General features: G+C 45.3%; 1 protein-coding gene across 1 annotated transcript in view; it reads right to left on the bottom strand.

Annotated features, from left to right (window-relative positions):
• The window catches only part of ERBB4 (erb-b2 receptor tyrosine kinase 4), a 665,446-nt gene that overhangs the window by 387,968 nt on the left and 252,667 nt on the right, over positions 1 to 24,811 (bottom strand). The window lies entirely within an intron of this gene.

The raw sequence follows: 24,811 nt of genomic DNA, 5'->3' as shown, positions 1-24,811 counted from the left end.
CATTAACCAAGTTTTTCAATTTTTTTTTTCTTCCCCACTTCTCAGCTAATAAAAGGAGAGCAAGGCAAAAGGGGAAAGAAACTGCCCATGTTCAACACTGTTAATATTTAAACAAGCTCTGTGTAGGCTTTTGAAGTTGACACCACCCAGAATGAGGACAACTTGATTTCATTTTTACTGTGGCTACAGATTGGAAACAATTTCTCTAGAGGTGGGTTTATAGGGCATTGGGACACTGGTTTCCAGCTGGATGGCTGTAAATGGGTGGCTCAGAAATGCCTACAGCCTCACTAGCTCCCTGCAGCCTGGCTAGCTGTGGTCCCTTCCATTTAAAGACCATCAGAGGCAGACGAGTAACTCGGTTGTCACTCATCATCAAGGAAGGGGTCCTAAGTCATGAGGCTGATCATTTCCAGTTTGTAAATTCACTAGAAATACCTTCCTTGCCCTTCTCCTTCTCACAAACTCCATGGTTTACATTTTTTTATGGATTTGCCTTTTTATTTGCTGTCAACTGCTACTAGTCTCGCGCCAGGACCTTAAATGAGCAGAGGACATTGTCCCGTTGGCTCAGTTCAGTGAATCACTGCAACTGATGGCTGCTTAATTTGGTTGGGAAAGCAGCAGCAACTGGCCTGGTAATCCAGACAAAAATAAATCCCTAGGGCAAAGTATCAAGGAGGGGGGGGCCTGTAACCAGATCTGTCCCACTCTGAAATTGCTTGTGAAGTCCTTCTAAATCCTTGGCAAGCACCTCAAGTAGCTTAGGGGCATGCTGCAAAGGCAGGACCAAGTGCAGAGCAGCAGCCACTGGCATGCAGAAGAGAACAAGATAAGCCCTTGAGGTGTCCCAGCCTGAATCCCTGCCACAGTGTGCTGGCACCTGCACAGACAAAAAGCTCTCAGCATCGCTGTAGGTCTAGATAACTACGCTTTATCCTGACTTTATTGTACGGTGGTGACATACAAGCACAGAAGAAAGCTGAAAAACAGCAAAGTGCTCTTTTGTAATCTTGCTGTCTTGCTAAGGACACTTCACTCTAAGTGATAAGACAAGATCAGTGGTGAAGGTATTCATAACTGAAACCAAACATCATTATCTGGCTTTCAGTGACTTCCTTGGCATGGTTGTTATGTTTCCTAATACCTTTACAGAGCTCAGAGTAATTTAAACTTAAGATGCTATTTTAAGCAATTCGGTGCTAAACATGTTTTTGCCATCAACAGGAGTCTGTCTGACACCTTACGGCAGCTGTTAAAAAGGTAATTGTCCCTGTCTATGCTGACCATAAGATATACTGAATAGCAACTTAGTTAATATGATGAAAAACACTCCTAATTTTCAACTGAAGATAGAACTTCATTTATTGATCATTAATAGAGCAGGTCCCTTTCCCACTGATCAGTGTCAGAAGGGACCATCAGCGCTGGACAGCCAAAGCTTCGTTTCACCCAAGCTTTTGTGAGCGTCAGTAGCTGGACCACTCATAGCATTCACTTTTGCTCCACAGTCACGCAATAGCCACAGCTGTGGATCGCTGCATCCCTTTCCATCCCAACGTCCCGCAGCAGCCACGTAATGTCCCGCTGCCAGCCCACAGGCCTTCCCCAAGGCGATGTTCTGCAGGCAAAATGCTGGGCCTAGTTTCCACTTAGTGCCCCACCACAGACCAAAGTACATGCTTAAACACTAATTGGCTATGTTTTTCTGCACCTTTGGAGAACAGGGGGGGAGAAAGAAAGAGAGAGAGAGAGAGGGGGGTGGGGGGGGAAAGACGCAGAGAAGAAATGGCTGCAGTGGCTAATGGCACCTGCACATTCAATCCTGTGGCCAGCATCGAAGTCCCGGGCAGTGGAGATGCCCCAGCAAGCAGACAAGGCAGGCTAGGAGAGCCCCCAAATAGTAAAAACTAACCGACAGCCCCAACGCTGAGCTGGAATAAAATTGTGCGTGTGGTGTGAAATACAGCAAAAGGTAGCTAGAAGTGTGTAACAGGACAAACATATTTAATAAACAGCTTACTTGGAAGATACAGGTCTCTCAAGAGTGTCATGCATGATCCTGTGGCGCGACTCAGGCCACGTACCTCCTCCCAGGCCCTCGGTGCAAAAACATTCCCAAAATGCTAAACGTTCCCTAAACACGGATAAATTTAGGTGCTCAGCTTGACTGCTCTTTGCCACAGAATGACTGACAGCTTACAGAAACTAGGGAGAGAATTATGTGTTTAAAAGTGCCACAATAATCACAATATATTTACATTTTTCTGACACATTAGTCAAACATTTATCATTTCTTAAAATGTAGCTATGATACTTTGTCTAAACTGTCATGAGTCACAATGTAATTACATGGTAATCATGTGGCAATTAATTTATATGATATTCATTTGAAACAGAGAAGAATTAGGCTTGTGATAGCGTGTAAAATTAACAGGCACACCAGACAAGGAATGGAAATTAAGCCACTGGAAAAAAAAAAGTACGAAAATAAATGTTAAAATCAATGTTTAAACAAATTGCTCCAAGCTTTAGGGAAAAGCTACAGGAATAAACCATCCAACTTTCTGTTTCTGAATTTCTGAGACAACCTCTCAAAAGTTTTCTTTTTCAACCTCAGTTTAACCCCTTCCATCCATCGTAAAGGATCATTTTAATCTGCCTACAACATGTATTTTAACAGTTTCCAACCTGAACTATGTAAGGAAAACAAGCAAACAAACATGAGGCCACCAGGCTAACACAAAGGACCCCTGTGCTTTTCTGTGCCCCATTTTAGGATTTCAGGTCTCCAGATCACTGTCAGGACTTCTGACAACAGATTCTACGATATGGCGCGCACTGGTAATGCTCACAAGCTAATAGAAAATCAGTGGTAATACTGAGCTCTCCTTGCTTCAGAGACCTCCAGCCCTGCAATCTCTTCTTCTAATTTATTAGGTAACTCCAGGTCAAAGCTGGCTGCCTTGGGTGCTGAGCTCCAGTCACCGAGCTGAACCTTATGGCAACGGGAAACCCTGGGAGGGACGAGGCCAGAAGGAGGCAAAGATGGTTTGGGCACAATTATAATATTGTCTCTCTCCAAAACCCATGAGCAGGACAACAGACGACAGGGGAGCAAAACAGACAAGCTAAAAAACCAGGAGGGACCCACCAAAAAAGAAGTTGTGAACTTACAAAAGGCTTTTAACAGCAACAGAGAGTAAATAATAAAAACCTGAAAACTATTTCACAGTGAAGAAAATGAAGATGCTGTACGTGGTGAATTATTCCATTTACAGCTTCCTTTTAAAAAGTCATACTAATTAATGACTTCAGCTAATCTCATTCTTATTCACAAGACAGCCTGTATTTATTTTGCAAAGAAAATGTTTAACTGGAATAGCCTATTGAGGTCTTCCTAACTCATCTTCAGCAGTTGTCTTGGGAAACAGCACTGTAGTCATATTTAATACATGCACTGTGTACAGCAACTTTGATGAAAAGGGGGATAAAATTATACAATTATTGCATTAATTATACATTATACATTTTTGTTCAGTGGCCCTTAGTGCTTTTCAGAATAGCTGGGTCACCTGGAGGAAAACAGCACCGCAAAGCTTTCTCATTAACGTTGCGAAGGGGATGCCTCAGATGCTGCAAGCAGCTGGTTAAGAGCGAAACCCAACGTTTACTTGAAAATAAACCCCGTAAGGTGGGTGAGGTGGGGTACAGGGGTCATGCAGGCAGCCGCAGTGTAATCTTCCCAGCAATCCCCTTAGCCTGCATGGGTCAGTGTCTTGGAAAAGACTCCGAAACCCAAACCCACCCCAGCCCCTCACCTTGGGATGCTCTTGAAGCACATCTGGAACTGCTACTTTTTTTACAGCAGTTTAAGTTGAACTGACATGGTGCTGCTGTAATCTCCCCGTCCCCTTCACCCTCACCTGCTCTCATCTGATCACAGGGTCTGGCCCAGGAGCTCCCCTGCACCAGGAAATGGGAAGCACCACATTTTGGTGGCCCCATTCACCAAGGAGCAACCTGTGCATGAGATAACCCCATCCCACAGAAACATGTTTTCTTCCCGTCACTGCAGGTCAGGGAGCAGCAAATCCCAAACTACAGAAACCATGAGCTGACACAGAGTCTGAAAGCACAGAGGCACAGCCACCATGGCAAATGTGGTGCCGGGAGTAGCACTGTCCCCGCTGCTCCTGGTCCCCAAGCCCAGTGGCTGGCCAGGCCACCCACCACTGGAGTGTCCTTGGCAAAATCACCAAATGAGCCGGTCTGAACAAAAAAAACAAACCCCTTTTTGAAGAAAGAGCAGAGGAATGGTGGCTGGTATTGCCCTGGGAAGCTCCAACCACCACCACCAGAAGACGGTGAAGGTGGCACTGGACGCCATGTGGGACGGGATGCTAACAAAGACGCAGGGGACCCTGTGAAAAAGGATTAAGCTGGGGGGTCGCAGCTGCTCAAGGCATTTCATATGTGTTGACTTGTAACTTCTTGGTGCCTCACTTGCACACATGTGAAATGGGGCACGAATCGTTTCTGGCTGTCCACCAGCACGGAGCAGAGACAATCTCACTCAGGCCACAGATGACAAATAACACTCGACAGCGTCCCATCACTTCTTATATATCACAAGTTCATTGCTAGCTGTCGCACTACAGAGCTGCTCCCAGGCTCCTCCTCTGTGCTACGGGGAGGAAAATGGATATTTCAAGCTCCTGATCCCATTTACTAGTGATTTTTGTATTTGTGTGGGGTAAATACACCAAGGCTTAGGCAAATAATGAAAAAATAATAATTACCTAATGAATTCTCTGATTGATTTGATAAATGCTCTCCAAACAGAGAGGAAAATGGAGTCATAAATAATGTACTCCTCCGCTGATGGAAACAGTTTTGAATAAACTCACACGTGTCTGGCAGTGTTGGCTAAGATGGCTCCAGTACATCCACAGGTACTGCACCTGTCAGGAAACACCGACGTGAGTTTTGGCATGCTGTTACTCCATCTGATGCAATGCTTGGTGTTTTAGGAGCCAGGTGGAGGGTGTGTAAAGGAGCTGAGACAAAGGGATCTCCTTGTCCAAAGAGGTGAGACAGTTGTACCTTACATCCATCGACCTCCATGGGTACAGCATGCACATGTTAAATTGCACCAAGTTTGTGTTTACAGACAGGCAGAGAAAGACTTCAAGTGGTTTTTCCTTTTCTAAAACCTGAAGTCCCATCTGGTTCAAGCTCAAACACAACAGAGAGCTGCTGTGTCCAGGCACAAGCTGGTACCCCTGCACGGCACCATGCACGCACCTCTTACCCTAGCAGGTCTCCCTGACTCTGCAGCAGATCCATCCTCCTCTCCTTGGCACGTGCCTGAGGCAGCTGAGCTTGCAGGAAAGGCTCCAGCTGAACTTTATGTTTGTTTCTTGTTGCCCTCCCTGTCTGCAAAGCTAACCTCTGGGAAGCACACATTCAGCTTTCACATAGTACTTATGTGAGGTGCATATAGAGCAGGCTGGGAAAAGTGTCAGCAAATAAATTATTTATCATATTATTGAGCAGGTTTAGCTTGGATGATCAATACAAAGAAACCCCCAAATGCTCTGAAATGCTGAACAAGGCAAAATCCTTGGATCCACCAGATCAGTACGCCAGTCTTTAAAAGGACTGGATTCTTCTCCGGCATTTGGGGGATTTCAGGTTGGAAATAAATTATGAGCTCTTCCACCTCCCATGCTTTCTGCCATCTTTCCTGTGTGGGCAACTTAACGGTGTCAGTTCAGCCTTGCAAGGGCCAGACGCACCACACGCCTTTCTGCCCGCAGGCCCATCTAGCAAAGCAACACCTCTCTGCTGCGCTTTGCAGCTCCCAGCTCTTTCTCAGCTCTCCGAGAGAAACCATAAAACTTTCTGGAAGCAAAACCAAAATACTGCATTTCCCAGGTTTTCTGGAGAAGGATTCTCAATGCATGTATATATATATATATATGTGTGTGTGTGTGTGTAGGTAAAAAAACCCAACATTGCTGACTACTTTTGCACAACTCCCCAGAGCTTCGCCATGCTGGCTGGCTGTGGGCCAGAAGAAAAGTATTTTCAAGACTCACCAAAACTATATTTATCTTGTTCCTGCTTTATATGCCCAAAACAGTTTTCACAGATGACACTTGATGGAAAATGCTTTAATGGACTATAAATTCTGCCATCTCTTCTATGCCTGCTCCAGGCTCCAGTTAAATATGGCAAAGAAGTACTCTTCGTATGTAAATAAATTATTCTTCTATGGATAAAACTAGTCAATGTGGGAGATTGGATCCAGTTCAATTAGCGCTTCCATGACAGTAATGAGAAAAATACTCTACCATGACCTATTGTAAATCTAAGAGAAAAGGCTCCAGCAGGGACTTGGCAATTCCTGGGCTAATTGTACATAATTAAACAATGTAACAGCACCATTTACAATAATTTCAATGAAGTTCAATGATACACATATTTACTAATTTTATTACAACATCTGTGATCTTCGTTTTGTTTCATTTATTATATTTCTTCTGGAGGCAAGAGCTCTTTTCAGTACAACAAAAACTGACCTGCATTTTTATGAATAACTTGTTTCCATCAAATTTTAACCCAGCAAAGAGAAGGCAGATTTGATAAAATGCCATGGAAAAAAATCTATCCTTATTAGGTTGGAGAAAATTTTCAAAGAATAAACATATCAGCACGGGGGAAAAAAGATCAATTTTTGGTTGACCAAAGTAAATTGAGTATTAATCTTGAATGTGGCAAATAGCTCCGGCTGGGAAGGGGAAGGAAAAACACACTTGAAAAATCAAGGTGCTCATCGCTTTGTACTTTACCAGAATGTATTATTTAAAACAAATTAAGAACTTTGAGTAGAACAAGAAAATGTCAATTGTCACAAAGCAACATTTTCCAGTATTTTTGTTTTGATGAGGGGGAAAGAAAAAAAAAAAAATTCTCACTTGGGCCAACCCCAAATGACTTTTCTAATTCTTTCCCAGTTCAGTCACCAAGTTGAAGTGAAATATTTGCATGGCTCTGGCTTTTACAAAAGTTTGCTTCCCTTGGTCACAAATCCTCCTTTCCCACCCCCCTCACCCAGGTGACTGCTGTCACTTCTCATTTATAAAACAATATCCATTATCTTTTTTCCTTATTGCAAAAACTTTATCATCTACAGCAGGACAAATACTGATAAAACATCCTTTCAATGGCACCAAAAGAGCACCGACACCTCAAGCTCCGCTCCAGCTTAACAAGATTAAATCACATCACAGAGATGCCATTAAGCCATGAGCAGAGGTGTTCATGCTCATCTCTGCAGCATGTTTCTCCCCAAACGTGCTGGGCTAGGTATTGCCTCGGTTTGGTCTCAGTGATGACTTTCAGCTAACAGCCCTGTCAGGGGACAGTCCCCCAAGGCTCTGGCGTGTGCATAAAGAGCTCAGTTTTAAAGCTATGAATGAATAATGAATAATTCATTTGACTTTTAGCAGGGGAATAGGATTCCCCCATTCACTGTAATACCTGGTTGCTGTATAGTGTATATGTTTCAGCCTGCATCAGTGGTCCTCAGAGGTGCTAAAGAAAAACAGCCGTCTGGCTTCAATTTGCCATTGCTCCAGTGGATAAGTTTTAGCGGTCTCCTGAGGAAGACTTAAAAAAAATTAAATAAGGTAGAAACCTCTGAATGAAAACAAGAGGAATTAAATTAGGAAACTTGGAGGCAAGGATGATTATGCGCCTTCTTATATTTCTAGGATGAAAATCTCTGCCAGGCACCCAGAAGAGGAGAAGAAGCAGAAGTCTTAATGTAAGATGAAACAACCGTGTGCTAAAGGTGAATGGGTGGCTTGGGTGAGAGCCAGAACGAGATGGGGAGACCTGGATTTCTGCCTCTGAAAAGGCTTTCCAGTCCCCAGTCACAGGCAGGAGCAAAGCTGCCTGTTATGCACAGTCAGATATCAGGTTTGCTGGGATCCCTGGGAGAAAAGTCTGTGATTGGCCACCATCGCATGCAAACCATGGAGCGATCCAGTAAATGCTCTTTAGCACAGGGCAAAGGGGTTTCACGCTGACAGCCCCAATATAAGGGATTGTGGTTTGTCCCCCCTTGTATTTAGGGAAATAGCACGTATGTCCTACCTGTCCTACTGTTTCTCCTACCAGCCTTGTTCCACAGCTTGCCCAGCTTATTGCTTCTCTTTGAAGAAGGCAGACCTCTGGGGAAGTGTATCAAGAGCAAATCACAATCAGTCTTCATAAAAAATAACAATGAAACAAAAAAGCAAGACTGCCCACAACAGCTGGCAGCTTTTCCTCCTACAGTTACCTCTATTGGCTGCACCATGCAGATCTTCCACTCACTCTCCTTATCTTGCGAAGCAAGCCAGAAAAATGAGGAGGTGTCGAAGAGGAGGAAAGAGAAACTGAAGCTCGGAAATAATAGGCAATGAATCTGAAATTTGAAGAACAGCCTTTTTTTTCCTGGTAGCATTGTTCCAAGCAGCATGGGCTTGTATAAGTCTAATCACTTCCCATCCGGCTCATCAATCACACGAGGGAACCGGCCCCTCGCACAACAGAGTGAGCCTCAAATTGGCTCCCACCAATAATAAAAGGTAGCGGAGAAGGACAATCCCTTCAGAGGATTGTTTAATAAATCTTGTCTAGACAGGGAACACAAGAGAAATGGAAAAGATTTCTTGGAAGACCATGGCCATTCAGTCCCATCCTGCTTACATTATTGATACGCACTTGCTGCAACCGATAATGTGAATTTTCACATTTTAATTCTTGTTGTTCAGCATCATCCAAAATTAAACATTAAACTTTAAATATTTAAAAACAGGCGAAGGTAGTAATTGAAGCTGATGAAATTGCACGCTGGCACTATTCCTGCTGCGTGTGCTTGCCTGGCTGCAAAAATGCCAGAGACACTGTTGCTACTCCTCTATTTTCAGCAGTTGCTGACATTTTACTGTAATTTATTCTCATTTTCTCCTCTTCTTCTTAAAAATCACACCACCACTACCATTCTAGTAATAAACCGACAGCTTTCATGTCCGAAAGACCTTTCAGCAAAGGACTGTTTCTGCCAGCAAAGGGTGCCTAAGCTCGGCACACATGGATGCTTGCGGAGCATATACTGTATAAAACTCAACTGGCTGATCACCACGTTACGCTCAGCGCTACATTACCCTTTGGTTTCCCAGTCATAAGTTTTTCTTTCGGTAGCCTGTCCTTTCTAATACAGGGGCCCAACTGTCAGCTACCAGCAAAAATCCCATTCCAGCCTGTATTTGGTGTATTTTTTGATAGCTTCCTCCTCCACTTTTAACTGTCAGAAGCACTAAAGACTCCCACAAGCCATAAAGTGTTTCTGACATTCATGGCTTTTAGATCCTGGGTTTCAAAGAACTGCTGAAGGTTATGTTGATTAAGCCGAAAGATGTATTTCTAGAAAGCTGTAGCTTAAATAAAAAAGGTGTTTTGCTGTCATAGTGATCAGCCAAAACTGTTACTGAACCAGAGCATATGGGAGCCGAAAGTCATCAGAGAAACGTGTGATGTTCCAGGCTGCTAAGATTTGCTCTCTCCAGCAGAGATCAGAGGCAGCGGGAAAGCAGAAGAGGCATTTAGCTCAATTTAAAAATAAACAAATAAAACCAAAGCCTTGTATTGAGTGAGATGATGGCCGATTACCCGCCAGTTAAGCGAGGGCTAAGAAAAATCATTGCCTCTTAAAAGTGCTATCAGACAAGAGCCCTTTTTGTTTTGTGAGAGCCCCAGAGGGGCACTCCGAGATGCCTCTGGAGGATGGAGCTGAAGACGTTTATTTAAGGAAACAAGAGGAGCCTTTACTGGGAGCTGTCCTGAAACCCAAGATGAAGGCCTCCTTATTTTGCTTCTGAGAAGTCCCTGCTAACGAGACATAACAGGATTCATCCTTCTGGCAAATTAACATCCAGTGGACACTGTCTGCAGCAGATTTGATAAATATTTGCATCCACTATGAATTCATGGCATGATGCAGCATTAAAATTTCATGGGAGAAAAAAAAAATTAAAAATTGCTTAAGGAGCTGTCGGGTTTGGGCTCCTCGCAGTCACAGGGATAGTTACAGGCAGCAGACACTGTAAAACTGCCAGTTCCTTCATCTAACAAAATTTCAGCCCTTATTAGACATAAAAAGATACACAATTTCCTTCCAGAGGTCAGAGTTAAAACACAACACTTTAGGTACAGCAGTTCAGCAAAAGCTTTGACGAACAACTAAAAATTTAAAAGGAGCGAAACCGAAAACCAGGACTATGTCTCACAATCTGAAGGCACATTTGGAGAAAGGTGACCTCTTATGGGAGGACCTGAGGTGCAGAAACGCAATCAAAATTATTTCTTTTTAAACTGAAATCTCAGGGACCATGTGAACTCTATTCAAAGTAATTTCAATAAATAGGAATTTTGTAACTCCTGGCTGCAGGCTTAGCTGGCGCCGACGTGTTTGTGAAAGTGTGTGCAGATTACCTTATTTGAAATGGTTTCCATTCAGTGCTGATCTATTCGCATTCACATCATCAGGCCAGTCGAGCTGAGGACACCAGCCCCAGGATGAATGAGTGGTGTAAGGTCTCTCGGAAACAGCTGCTCCGCACCTCCCAACATGGGGCCATAAGAAACCACCCTTACGATGTTCCCCTCCTCCCACCGCTCTGCCTAAGCAGAGACAGAAAACTTTGTAATGCAGGTCGTTCCAAATGACAGCTGAAAAATCCTTTTTCAGAAAATAAATACACCTGTGGGTAGTTTACTCCTCCCTGGTGCACAAAAGAATGCAGGCATCGGCAACGGATCTGCAGCAGGATCTCTACTGCGCAAATCAGGTATCTCACGCTGCTGTGATGGAGATCTAACAAGAACAAGAAACAATACCAAAACCATCAAACCAGGTGCAAAACAGCTGGATGAAGGGGGATTTTTCCTGCCTCAAGACATTCCCTCTCCATCCACCCCTTGGGGCGTGGGTGCCTCCACTGCAGGACACAACACAGTCCCCCCCCGATGGAAGACCAACCTCATATGCCAGCTCCCAGCGCACTTCCTTGTTCCCAACAGCACCCTTGGGTTTCCTCACACACTGTTTTCCCAAGCAGCACGTTTCTAATGCAAACTGGAAAAGGAAAAGGTGATCAAAAGTGCACAGAGCTGAGTGCACAGAAAAGCACCCGCTCACACCAGGACATCACACTTTAAACCTTTCCGTACTGAAAACATAATATTGAGGGAAATTACATAAACCCAGTATTTCCCTTTGATGCTGAATAAGCATTTCACTCCGTCTTGGGAACACCAGCGAACATGAGGAGTGTATGGGGTTGAATGCTTACGGCAGAAAGAACTGGGGAACTTTCTGACGATAACTGGCATGCGATACCTGCATCGCTGCAATCCGTTAGAGGAAAAGCATATTTATTAATTACCTCTTCTATTAAATAAAACCAACACGTTTTGGTCAAACACCAGGATTACAAAGCTCCAAATTACAAAATTTGCTTTTTGAATACTTCCAGCCAGCTCTATTTAGCCCTATGCTGCTCAGCCGCACATCCACTGACACAAGCTAAATCGATCCCAAAGCAGGCAACAGCAGGGCTGCTGAGAAAGATGCAAACATATTGATGTTGGTATAGATTTAAATGTGCTAGACCTACTCTGCCCAAGGAAATGCTGGCTTGCCTACTAGAAACACCTGTAGCGATGCCATTATTTCATGATTTTGGGACTTTGCCGTTTCATCAGTGTAGTCTAGGCGTGAGCTGACTGAGCACGCGCCAGATCAATTTGCAGGTGAGGTGTCTTCATTGCAAATGAAGCAAAATTTCGCAGTTTCACTGGCCAGTAATGGGGAAATTTTTGATCAAGGCGGCCATAATAACGTCAAGGAAAAGATCCCGTGAAAACACTTGCTTTGCGATGACTGGATTTCCTTGCACACAATACACAATGCTTCTCAACAGGCTCTAACCGTATGTATTTGATTTTACATTTGATCAGTTTGAGTGATTTTGGTGTCACCCATCCAGGGACGCTTATAGGCAGTGCGAGAAATAAATGCCCTTTTAACCACATTTTATTCTTATATATGCATTGTTCTGCTAAAATAATTCATTGTATCCTAATGAAATGAGCACGACTCGCTCCAGGAATGAATGAATAGTCACTCCCTGGTGATGGGTATTTATGTGCAGGGACAGAGGATCTGTAATGGAAGATCTATCATTGGCATCTGAACCTGTTTTATCTTCATTTCACATGATATGAGTGAACTGAGTGTTGTTTTGGGGGTATAATTGATCTATAGCTGAAACAAATCAGCTCCACAGCTAAGTGAGAAGATGAAGTAGTGGATAATCTGTAGTTTAAAACCAGCTGTTCTGCTGAGATCAAATGATTATTTTGGCACTGAAATGATTAGCTGACAAGGGAGCGTGTTTCAGCATCCACCGTCATTACGGGGCACCGCAGCCAGAACCTCCGTCCACGCTGATGCCGGGCACCGGAGCTCATTGATGGTATGGCCAGGATCAGGTCGCGGTTTGCTAAATTGATAGACCTCACCTGGCCTCAATTACAAGTACCAGCATTTTCAGGCAACAAATAGGCAGAGGAAGCAGGGAAGGAGGATACCAGCCACCGGTCAGATAACTGTGACTGCAACAAATGCCAGCAAAACATTTTAGGTTTAAGCTGCGTGGCTCTCTCTGCTCTTTACAGTAGTTTTAACACAGCATAAATATTTGCAAATATTTTCCTCTTATTTCTCTCTGCTTGCACATCTCTGACAATTATTGAGAACTGAAATTCACCCCATCCTTTTCTGCAGTGCCCTTCCGTAGGGATTCCTGCAATGGCTGTTTTTAATAGGTTTCCCTATTTTAGGCAAGGTAAGGCAAGGTACCATCTGCTCACGAGAACATCACACGAATGGGACAGAAATGCAGGGAGGACACAGGTTTGCAGTTGCCTTTTCTTTTTCCTTAATCATCTTCTGTGCTTTCAACTACAAGAGCCTTTGCCAAATAACCTGAAGATAACTGAGGTTGCACAGCAGATGAAACATAGACATGTCCACATAACCAGGCTGCAGAGACTGGCTACCACAGCAGCATGGATGTTCTGCATTGAGCTCGCCGGCTCGGAGAGCGGGAAAGTAACCCATCTGCAGAGTGCACTTACTTTCTTTTTTCTTTTACCTAAAAATTCACCAGACTCCAAAGAAATTAAAAATGGTATTTCAAAAATGACAGCAATCTATAAGACCTATTAGGTCAGGTTTTCCACACCCATATCAAAGCAAGACAGCTCCTTAAAGCAGATATATTTTCTTCTAGTTGATCACTCAGCAGATTTGAAAGGAATCCAGTAACATCATCTGCTTCCAGGAGAGGTTACTCCACACTTTTGCAGAGACAGCCATTAATTCCCTGATATTCATTATGGATTTTCCTTTCTTAGGCCTTCATTCTGCACCGTACTTTTGAAGGATGAACTGTCATTATTATTCCTGAGGTATGTATTACACAGGGTTGTTGCTTTTGATTTACAGCAGCAATATGACATGCGCCTCACTATCCCTTTCACTCTCCCCTGCCCTTCAGCCCTTTCTGGAGGGAAAGCCGATGAGCACGGAGCTGGGGGGTTGTTTTCAGAAGCCCCCTTCCAAATTCAAGGCAGGAGGGGTCCTTCTATGTATAGCCAGCAACGCTGGTATAAAAAGGATTTAAAGCAATGATGTTCCATGTCTCAAGCTTCCCCGTTTGGAGGCAGCAATATACCTGCAGGTAGCTGTGTGTGTCGGTGGGTTTCCTTGTCAGTGTTTCATGGCTTTGCCCCTGCAGCAAGATGCAGAAACTTCCACCATCACCATTATTATCCAGAATTATAAAACAATTTATAATGTTTTACAGCTTCTTTGCTGGCACTTTAGGATCTGGATCAATCCCAAAACATCAGAAATCAGAATGAGTGGTGACATCAGTCTCTGGCCACCATTCAAGCTCTTGGACCACTTGGCTACCTCCCTTCCATCCTATTCAAACTGAACACCATGTACTTCGAGGGTCTCATCTCCATCTTGGGCTCGTTAAGGTTGTTTTCTTAAAGCATGAGCATAAACTCTCTTACGAAATGTATTTTTGGTATAACCTCCCTCTCCAGTGAGCAACACTAAGCTATCACTGTTATTTTTCCTGCACAAAACAGCGCAGGTTTGTCAAAATTGGCATGATATTTCTACTTTGCCTTTTGACATTTTCAGGTTTATTATGTTCAGACAGTACCTCAAAGCACTTCATTCTTTCTCTCTGGTAGGACTAATGACCACCAAAGGGGGCAAAGAAACACTACGCACTATTCAATACAGCATGCAGACGCTATTACCCTTCTACTTCAAACACGAGTACTAGAAGTCGATGAGACCAGTTGTGCTTAACCACCTGCAGAAGTACTGCCTTGAACTAGGTCCTCACCACTTTAACCAAAAACCTCCCGCTTCTACCTTTCCATGATGATGTTTGACACTGGGGACATTTCACCTGAGAAGTCAGTGGTACTTGATTTCATACCCCGTAGGGTTCAGCACTCAGAGCCAGCTTGCACTGTACAGCAACACGCACCGCACACAGTTAACAGATAGCCCCGCTGGCTGCTCCTCAGGTTGGACAAACCCATCCTCAGTCCCAGAAAGACACATCCACTATCACTCCCTGGCCAGCTCCAGTCTCCCTGGCTCCTCGGACCAGCCCCACACAACAAAGCAGCTTTCGCTAGGTCACGTCCTTGTGAACGGACACTTGACATGCTATTTTTGAGGCAGGAAGGCCAACATGTCCTTCCGCCCCAGCCTTCCTGGGCACCTACATAGGATGCCTGCACGACACACGTGGGGCTGTAATTAGATGGCCCAGTGCTAGTTTCAGGTTTGAGGTGGGAGTGTTACTGTTGCTGAATGCTGCAATCTGCACAATTGTGCTGACATTTCTGAACTATAAAAGCCCTCCGGCAGGCATCTACGGAGGGAACCTTTAAAATTGATTCAGTTTAGCACAAAAACTGTTGGCTAAGCCTCCATCCATCCCTCTGCTCCTCCACCCCTTGACACAGCTTACAGCAAAAGACTTTGCTTTCTCTTTCATACGGCTTTTAACAGCAATTCAAGCCCATTGATCCAGGACTCTGAGTCACTGTATTACAATGCAAGATTATTCAGCTCTCTGACAGTCAGTTTAATTTCATTTTATTCCATAGTAAAATGGGATTGGAGGGAGGGAGGGCTAGAGGAAAAATTGGCAACGTGTTGCCTAAATGCTCAGGAAAACAGAAAAATGTCACTCAAAGGAAAGTATAAAATACTTCCACTTGGCGCAGGCTGCTATACCACAATTACAGATGTATCTATATGCCTATCTATACCTCATCTGCGCCTCCCGACTTCAATCTCTGTTCCACGGAAAGATTTGAGAGGGCAGGTGGACAAAGAGGAGAATAAATAAGGCTTAACATCATCTGAGCAAAGCTTGTCAGTGAACAGCGTTCACTGACCAGCGTGAAACGGTGCAGTTTATGCCATCTCCAAGCTAGGGTTAAGACTAGGCTTGAAAACTCATTACACTCACCATTTACACCAAATAACCTTTCTTTCTATGGTTGGAAGAAAACTACTCATTTGCTTTATAACCTAATAAATCCATTTATAATTTAAAAGTGCCTGCAACTAGGTTTTTTTTTTCTTTTGGTTAGTTTAACTTTACTCCATTGTTTGCTTTAGTCCAGCTTCAATTAGGCCAGCATTTCCAATCGCATCGGTAGGGGAGAGGTTTACATTTACAAGAGTAAGATCATTAACAGCATAAGGTGGTTGAAAGGGAGGGCATAATTGGTTTCACTTGCCTAGAGGGAAGATCAGCTTCTAAGAGAAACAACACCTAATTAAGAAGGTTTGTACTGTTTTATTTTTAATAATGTCCTCCCCTCCACTACCAGCTTTTTTATAGTACCCATCACAGCAGCTTTTGAGTTCTAGCTTAGCCACACGTATTTTGCAGACACACAGGAGCTGACAGCGTCAGACCCCTTCATGGACAGACAGAAGGAGGAAGAGTCTGATGAGACGCTAAACAATAGGAAAAGAAATAAATTAATAGTCTGTATTTAATTAAAAAAAAAACAAACAAACAAGCCTAGACAGAGCTATGAATCTCAACAATTGCTTTTGTTCACGTCAAGAATTTGACTCCCGATCTGTATTTTCGTCGGTGGCTCAGATTCAGGGTGCCAGGACCAGTTCAAGAGCACAACCAGTTTGTCAGACACTTGGCTGGCCGTGCACAGGCGAAGGCAGGTCATACAGCGAACAAGCAAGGTGACAGTGCTGGCCCAGGAGCTACCCAGACGGACACAGGACAGCACGGCGAAGGACGTTTACCTGCACCTCAAAGATCCCCGGCAGATACTGCCCAAGGAGTAACGTGCTTCCACCAGCATGCATTGATCCTGAAGGGAAAGGCTGGGGTCAGCATGTACCCCCAAACACAGCCCCATATAGCAGGCTTTTAGGAAGGGAACAAGATCTGTGTTAGAGAGGAGGAGGAGAAAGGTCTTCCCGGCTATTGCTGATGCTACACGACGAAAGCGCAGGAACGCATCCATTTCGCAGACTGCTCAACAGTTTAAGCAAAGAGCCCCCCAGACCTGTCCATGACGTTCCCAGGGTGATGGTGGACTTTGCCAGCTCCTCCAAACACTTTCCCCTATCATTAATATCCTCCACACGCTACCCAGGCTGAACTATCACCAGCCACCACCCATCCACCGCAACATCTCTGCCAAACCCAGAAAGCACTCCACCTGGAGCAGTGAACCCTGCATCCCGGCCATATTTTTCGTACTGGGGCCTCTTGCACCTCATAATCTCCCAGCAATGGGAAGTGGGTGGCAATGCTATCAAATGGCAAACATCACTTGCAGCTGTGGCTAGCACCCTGTCACAAGCAGGAACATTCCTACGCTGTGCCTCCCACGCCCATCTGGGCTTGCAGGCACCCCTGCAGCACCCAAAAGCTGCAAGAGGGGCTCATGAGGTTCAGCCGGACCAGCAAGAAAGACATACCCCCACCCCACATCGCAAGAAGGACTGGTGTAGCCCCTGGGCATGGGGGAGCTGCCCCACCTCCCCAGAGCTCTGCTCTGTCTAACAAAGGGTGGCTTTGCTGCAACCACAAAAATGGGATAGCAAGCAAAAAGGGTATTACTGATCGCGAGCATGTGCGAGGGTCTGGGTTACTCTGAATAATTTAAATCAGGCTTCTTTTATCTCTCTCCTGCTCCAGACTTGCTACCGCTGCCATGCACATGAATCAGACAGGCTTCCCGGGTGGCTGGAGGTGGGGTGCCTCCCATGCAATGGGAGCTGAAAGGGAAATGCTAGAAGACAATTTGAAGAGACTCCTTAATCATCCCAGACTTCAAATCTTTACCTCTCATCTCCACGTGTGATACAACTGAAGGATGCTCTCCCCAACTGAAGGGGATGCAGGCAGAGGCTGCGGGAGAGCTGGGGAAGCTCTTGGCCGCTGCCAACACAACGAAGGGGGAAACGAAGCCCCAGGTTCGGATCCATCCCCACGTCCTCCCGGAGTCCCGACGAGGGAGCCTCTCCGAACTCCCTGTACACGGGTGCATGTATGTCGGTGAAGAGCCTGTTGACACCACCTGCTAGTCACTCCACACAGATGACAGTGCATGTTTTATATAGCAAATCGATCACAGGGATGTGGACGCAGGGGAACGTAGCCGCTTGTGCCTCCAGCGGCTTTGGCAGCACTCCCAAGAGCCAGCCCTGTGGCAGACGGGACATGAGGAGCAGCCCGGTAACATCCTCAGCAGGCCCAGTCTCCCCTGGAAAAGGGCACCATCTGCAGCCCTTCTGCATTACAACCTCCCAAAAAAACTGCTTCCTGGGGGGTTGCACAGCACCTAGCACACACAGAGGCGAAGGGCAGCTTTACAGTCCATCCCTGCACCAAAACAGGAGCCTGCATTTCTGCAGCACGTGACTCTCCTCCTAAATACAAGTGGTTATTTCAAACTATATCTTTCATACGAAGCCACCAAAAATAATTGCTAAATTAATGGGGCAATAGCTAATGTACATATATTTAGTTACAGCTTGGCAAACCCAGCTCGCAGTCTAATTGTATATTAATTCTCTTCTATGTTTGTTTTGCAGAAACTAAAAATTTAATTCAAGCAGAAGAGTATCAGCTTGCCGAGTCTTTAAGTTTCTCTCAGCCAAAAGCAAAGCCCAAACTCCATTGCAGAGCTGATCTGGGCTGCTTGCTGGTGTTGCATTGCTGGTAGGGAAAGAAGGAGAGGGAAAGAGAGGTTGCGTAAGTGGGTTTTTCAGTTTATTTTAGGGACAGGAGGTAGGTGTTGTGTACGGAAGAGAAAGGAGCCTCCTAGCCCAGTTATTCTGCCTGTTGCAATGCCCAGGACAGCTATAAAAATAAAAGAATAGGGCTGGAAGGAGTATAAAACCCGAGTCAAAATCTGGCTGTGGGGAGCTAGCAAAAGCATTAGCTGCTTGGAGAGATGAAGCTGCCAGGTTTGTAAACAATGTTAAAAAAAGGCTCTGCAAAAGCTGGACAGAAATAGCTGCGTGGCAAGCAGGGCCGTCACAGCAGGGCGACAAGGAGGTGGGAAGTAGGGAGAGGGCTCGGGGTCACCCCTCAATGCTCTGCAGCTCCACCGAGGTCTGGTGGGAGGAAGCAGCTGCCGCAGTGCAGGGGCAGCACAGCAGGCGCAGGGCAGCTGTGAGCCGCTCAGGATTATTTGTGCCCCCAAGTAAGCAAGCGTGGCCAGGTGCAAGGGGGAAATATTGGCAGAAAGGTGGGGAGGGAGGCAGATGGGAGGCTGGTGGCCGCACAGGCAGCTTTTGGGGGGAAGGAAGGGTGGTGTGAGCAGGGTCCCTGTGCTGCTGCATTGCATCTAGCAGAGGAGACACAGCGGTTACAGGCATACACCAAAGGGGCCTCGGCAAAGGTATGAATCGAGCGGTACCACGTCCTGTAACTATGAAAAATGGGCTGAAACCAGACAGGCTGTTGAAAAGGTGTTTTTGCGCATCCAAGGAGGGGAGGCAGAGAGACCACTAAGGACATACCTGCATTACGGATGCCTGACTGGGACAGCACAGGAAAGCAGATGCTGTGGGGACATGGATGCTCTCCTATCAGTGTAACACACGGGGGATAAGCAACTGAAGCACAAAAATAATGTAATACTTCCAAACACATTTAGGCCAGAAAGCACCAGATGCCTTTTACCTACTACTAACTGGGAGGCTCTGGGAGTGGTGGGATTGGGATGGAGCTGGGTGAGATTATGTTAGAGACTACGTGGTGTCTTCAATAGCAGGGACCAGGCACCGACCACCCAGGCGCTGTCCCATACATCGAGGGATAAGGGCATTGTGAACAGCAATTACCGTAATAGCACCTGGCACTCAGCTACTCACCACAGCCACAGCATGGGCTTCCCATTTCACTACCCAATTCTGAACACAGGACAGGTCTGGAACACCCCACAAACGCAGGCCATTCCTCACCTTGGCAATTAATACTCCCTGGCCATTTTGAGACCAGTTTAAACTGCTGGGATTATTTTAAGCTACTGTTTCTGCAAAAGCAACGGGAAACGGCAGAAGCTGTCCTCCTGGAGGAGAGCTGTATCACACATGGTTTTTGCAGTTAACCTCTGCTCCCACTCCACCCTCTGAGTGTGGAATCCAACTCACTTTAAACACAGCTCGAGTTCATCCAACACAGTTGGCAGCCGATCACGGCCAGTGCAAAATTTTGTCCATGCCAGAAGCACGGCCTGGCACGCCGCTGGCCTCTTGTAACCCACCCAGCACAGCAGTTGTGTTTATTGCTGTGTGCACAGGATGCCCTAGCCAGGTTTACGCAGCAAGTTGGAGGTGTCCTCTTTCCACCTGGATTTGTGTGGCACGCACAGCCCTGCCCTTCATGCCGCTGCTGGCACACCATTCAGGTCTTTATGCTTCGTTTTCTAATGGGTAAGGTCCTGAAGGGGCGGGGGACAATTACAAATAAATACACACACGTATTTGATTTCCAGGTCTGTAATTACCTGGAGGCTGCTTTGCCTCTTGCCAGCCAAGGACACCATGTGTTGGCGAGGCTCTCCGGATGCAACTCACTGCAGGACAAAGGCTACAGGGCAGTTTTGCCCAGTGACACCCCCCGCCCCGCCCCCCCCCCCAAATCCCCATGCTGGTGTAGGGCTGGACTGCAATGCTTTCCAAGAAATTCTGGGGAAAACCCCCGCCACACAGGCAAAGCCATCCTGTAGCCTCTCTTTCTGGGGACTCCTGACAGACACTACTCCACATCCTGCTCCCTTTCCGCTGAGCTGGGACCTTACTGAAGCCTGTCAGCTGGGAATTAAGATACCATTTTGCTACAGAAGAGGATGCAGAGCTGTGCTGCAAGGCCTTCAGGAGCCATACGTATTATCACAGTGATCTGCCGAGCAAACTGGACAAGGCAATACCCTCCTGTCTCTGTGCTCCCCTTCCTGACACATCTGTTCAGACTGCAGCCTCTCTCCATGCCCACGTCTCCACTGAGCTCTGCCACCGGAGCTTTCAGAAGGGTCTGCTTAGACCCATTTTGCTGTAAAAGACCAAAAAGCTTTAAAAAAAAAAAAAAATTACTTTTTTTTTTTTTTTTTTTTTTTTAACCAGCAGCAGTTCTGAATGCCTAGGGGCTAGGCAGCGTGGTTTGCAACCAACTCTTCCCATGGCTGCTCTGTCAGGCCCTCCCACTTGGAGGGGTCTGTCTGACTCAGACTTCCTCCAAGGCTGTAACACAACCAGAAGCAAAAATACATAAAGCCCAAACCCCCAAATTCCATCTGCCACAAAGTCTAAACGTGATTGTAAGGAAAATGATAAGTACAGGCTGGTGCAGGTTTTCACCAAGCACGCAGTTATGTACGCTGACAAAGGGAAATGGGGCTATATGTCTTTGCAGTAACTGCAGCGGCTATAAAGCTGCCCACCATGAAACGCCCACCCTGTTAAATGGCAGGCAGATAGCTGCCAACGTAGCCGTGGCTGAGGGTGCTACAGAGCTACTATAGAGGTAAATGAAAAAAGAATTTATAAAGCGGTGGTAGATAATTTTCGAAGGCTGTTAATTGCAGTTAGAAGTAAGTTTCATAATCATTTGGGAGAGTTATTGCAGGGAACAGCGCAGAACTTTGGTCATGCCTTCAAACATAAATAATCTGAATTGGTTAAATAAAACCCAGGCGTGAGAAGACAATTTACTGACTGTGAATTGCTAAAAGCCTGGGGATTAGTCAAAGATAACTCTTGTTTACCAAATGTGTTTAACAGAACAAGAGTGCTTGCAGAAGATTGTTTTGTGGTATACTAATTGTGTATTTTATTTCGAAAATTGAATGCAGAGATGCTATTAAGAAATAAGAACTGTCCACAATACAAACTGTCAGTTTTACTAAGTGAAACTAAAATAGGTTCTCGCTTCTGAAACCAACCAGTTGTTTGCAACATGAACCAGTGCATGATCTGAGCTTTTCTCAAGATTTTTTTCTGAAATCCAAACCAGGGAAATAAATCTCAGCTCTAGCCTTGATGAGACTCAAGACATGCACCAGCTCAACCAGCTTATCTAGTTTCACAAGCAAGTCCCAGCACAAAAACCTGGCCTGTGCAATTAGCTGAAGGATGCCGGTGGGTTGGGAATCAATGCGAGATGGAGCCCAACCTCTTCCCACCATCACTGCTGACTTGCTGGGTGAGCCTGGACATGTGACAGGGACAAGGGAGCTCTTGGGGCCTGTTTTCCACCCAATTATTTCTGCTGCCCAGTTTAATCATGCTCTTGGAAACAGTAAGTGCCTGTCCCTACTGCAGCACCTACACCAGTGGAGAGCCTGCCTTGGCCACGACAGGGAGGTGCTACTCCAGCAGCAATGCGCCGCATTAACCTAAGCCTTATTTCATTGCCAAAGCTTGCAGTGGTGGGACTCCAAAGACTGAATTACTGCAGCATACATTTTCTGTAGGTGGGTTGAGCCTCAGAAGAATAACAAAGAAAACCGGCTATCAGCCCACAGAAACATGTTGTCCTTCCCAGCGTTCAGGCTTGGACACATTTTTTCCTCCTACCGAGTGCTCCTTTTCTCTGCCAGGACTCCTGTTGTGGCCGCCGTACGGGGAAGCACTGAGCAGCAGGAGCAGAGCTGATGGAGCTGGAGGGTAGCACACGCAGAGCACAACTTCACATTGCAATTGCTCACCCTTGTTTTGGCCACCCACGGGCAAGCAATATCCAGACTATAACACAACCAGAAGCAAAAATAAAATACGTAAAAGTAAACCAGCAGATTTGTACTCCAGTTCTGCACACATACGAAAATGCTAGGAAAAAAACCCTAGTATATGCAATCCTTTCTTACATGAATGAAGCTCCTCATAACCTCAAAGCCATGCACTTGCTTGCAGGCCTGGAAGTTTAAGTGGTTGAGCATTTTGTTCAGGTGATAGGCAGCCCTTTTTAGTCTTAATCAGCAGACATCCAGAGCGCTAACTCATAGACATAATGCAAATCTACCTAGAGAATAAATGTCTAAATAAATATAAGAGATGGGATGCTCATCTGTTAATGTTCCTCTGCAGGGTAAATAAAATTATGGGTTTTTTTTCACTTCAATTCACGATGGTATTAGTTTATTATTGCATGATAAAAAAGCTCAGGATGCCTAGCTCGCTAGGTCTTCCCTCTGTCCTGGAGTGAGAGGCTGCCCAGCTAAGCTGAGCACTAACGAGAAGGCAGGCGGGCAGCACACAAAGCCATGATACTCATCAGCTGGACGTACAGATAACCCAGGGGTACATCAGCTGGCTACCTGAAGTCCGTTCGGTGGAGAAAGAGGGCAATTATTGCAGCAGAGACTAAGGAAAATTGGAGCAGGCTGGAGGAGCATCACCTTGCATGATGAGTTCACCATATTTAAGTCTGAGAGAGACAAACAGCCTTTCTTTCAGTTATCTCCCATCTGCCACCTTCATTTGGCCATTAAAACCATTTTTAAAATGATAAAACAAATAATACTGCCTAACTAATGAATGTCGAATTATCGGCGTAAATATGCCAACATTTATTTATTTATTTGCCTCCCCAAGAACATGTTCTCCTCAGTTTGGTTTTCTATTTTAATGACTACAATTTATCATATTAACTAGACTTCCAGTTTGCTGGGTTTTGTTTCAAGTTCTGCTTTTTGCTGAGACATCTGTGAGAGGGCAGTCTCAGGTAAGAGAAGTAATAAAACTAATAAAAAAGCAATAGTAACTGTCACCAAAAAGCACAAGTGACCGAACCACCCTCATTTAGTACACAGGGCCCTTCTTTCTTTCTCTCATTTGCTGATTTTACTGCCCACTTTCCACCAATATTTTACTCTGCTTATGGCAGCTCTCCACAAGGAACGTTAATTCCCTAATTTCCAAATAATTTGCTTTCCCTACCTACCAGCAGGCAGCATAAGAAGGAAGGAAAGCCAAAGTGGGAGAACCATCCATGATGAATTCTAGCCATGCACGATGGCCCAGTCAGGGGTTTCAGGAGGCATCTGAAACTCCAGTGATGCCTGAATCAGTGTGGGGATCTTGCCCATGCAGGAGATATCTATCTGCCGCCTGTCTAATGTGGTGGGAAACATTAGTCCAGCTGCACCAAGGCTATGTATTTCACAGCACAAGCTTATGTGATTTCCCCACCTGTCACAACTGTGAAATGTATAGATAGCATTTACTTCCTAGGCATTCGTCACTCAAATTAACAGGCAACCTGTTAGTCTGAGTGCAATTAGCACCCCAAACTACTCCAGACATATCTGGTAGCTGAATTTTGCTTGCAGATCTTTTAGCAGCCTGGTATACGCTTTGAGTAAATATAGGCCAACATATAGAATGGAAATGCTGTGAAATCCCCAACAAATTTAACATGAAGCAGAGCTAAACATGCTGTTGGATAATCAGCTTTGCCTTCGTTAGAACCCGTAATGCAAAGTTCACATTTTTACAAACTGAAATTGAGCACTATGTTCACCCAAGACCCGGCAAACCAAATGACTGAGTGTAACACAACCTGCTGGGGCTGACTCCTGCCACCCTCTTCCTGCTGCTGGATTTAAAGCTGCCATTCCCCGGTGTACTTTTTATGAAAATGCCAGTTACATACAGATATGCATCTTGAAACATGACATTAGCATTTTGCAGAAGTATATGCGAGTGATGCCATATGATACGAGCAGTGTAAACCCTTATCTGTGTCACAGCTTGACTTCTTCTATTGGAGAGTATGACCAGCACAGCCTGCAACCACACTGCCATGGGCTGCCTTTTCTACCATGGCCCTCATGCCTACATACCAGTTTCTTCCATGTTGCAGCCACATCGCCTGCAGCATCCTCAGATGCCCACCTGAGTGCACTGGATCACTCCTTTACTGGGATATTTCTTCAAACATAATTAGTTTTGGAACGCCAAATAATGGTGGGCTTAAATTCTTTTAATTCAGCATTCACCTTTCCTTCTTTATGATTGCTAGCATGTTAACAGGGAACACACAAACCACACTGAAACATTCCTTCACAAACCCAAAAGCATGATAGTTAC

The sequence above is a fragment of the Aptenodytes patagonicus genome, chromosome 6 (assembly GCF_965638725.1).
Source record: "Aptenodytes patagonicus chromosome 6, bAptPat1.pri.cur, whole genome shotgun sequence".
Lineage (NCBI taxonomy): Eukaryota > Metazoa > Chordata > Aves > Sphenisciformes > Spheniscidae > Aptenodytes > Aptenodytes patagonicus.
This window is presented reverse-complemented; position numbering and strand designations above follow the sequence as displayed.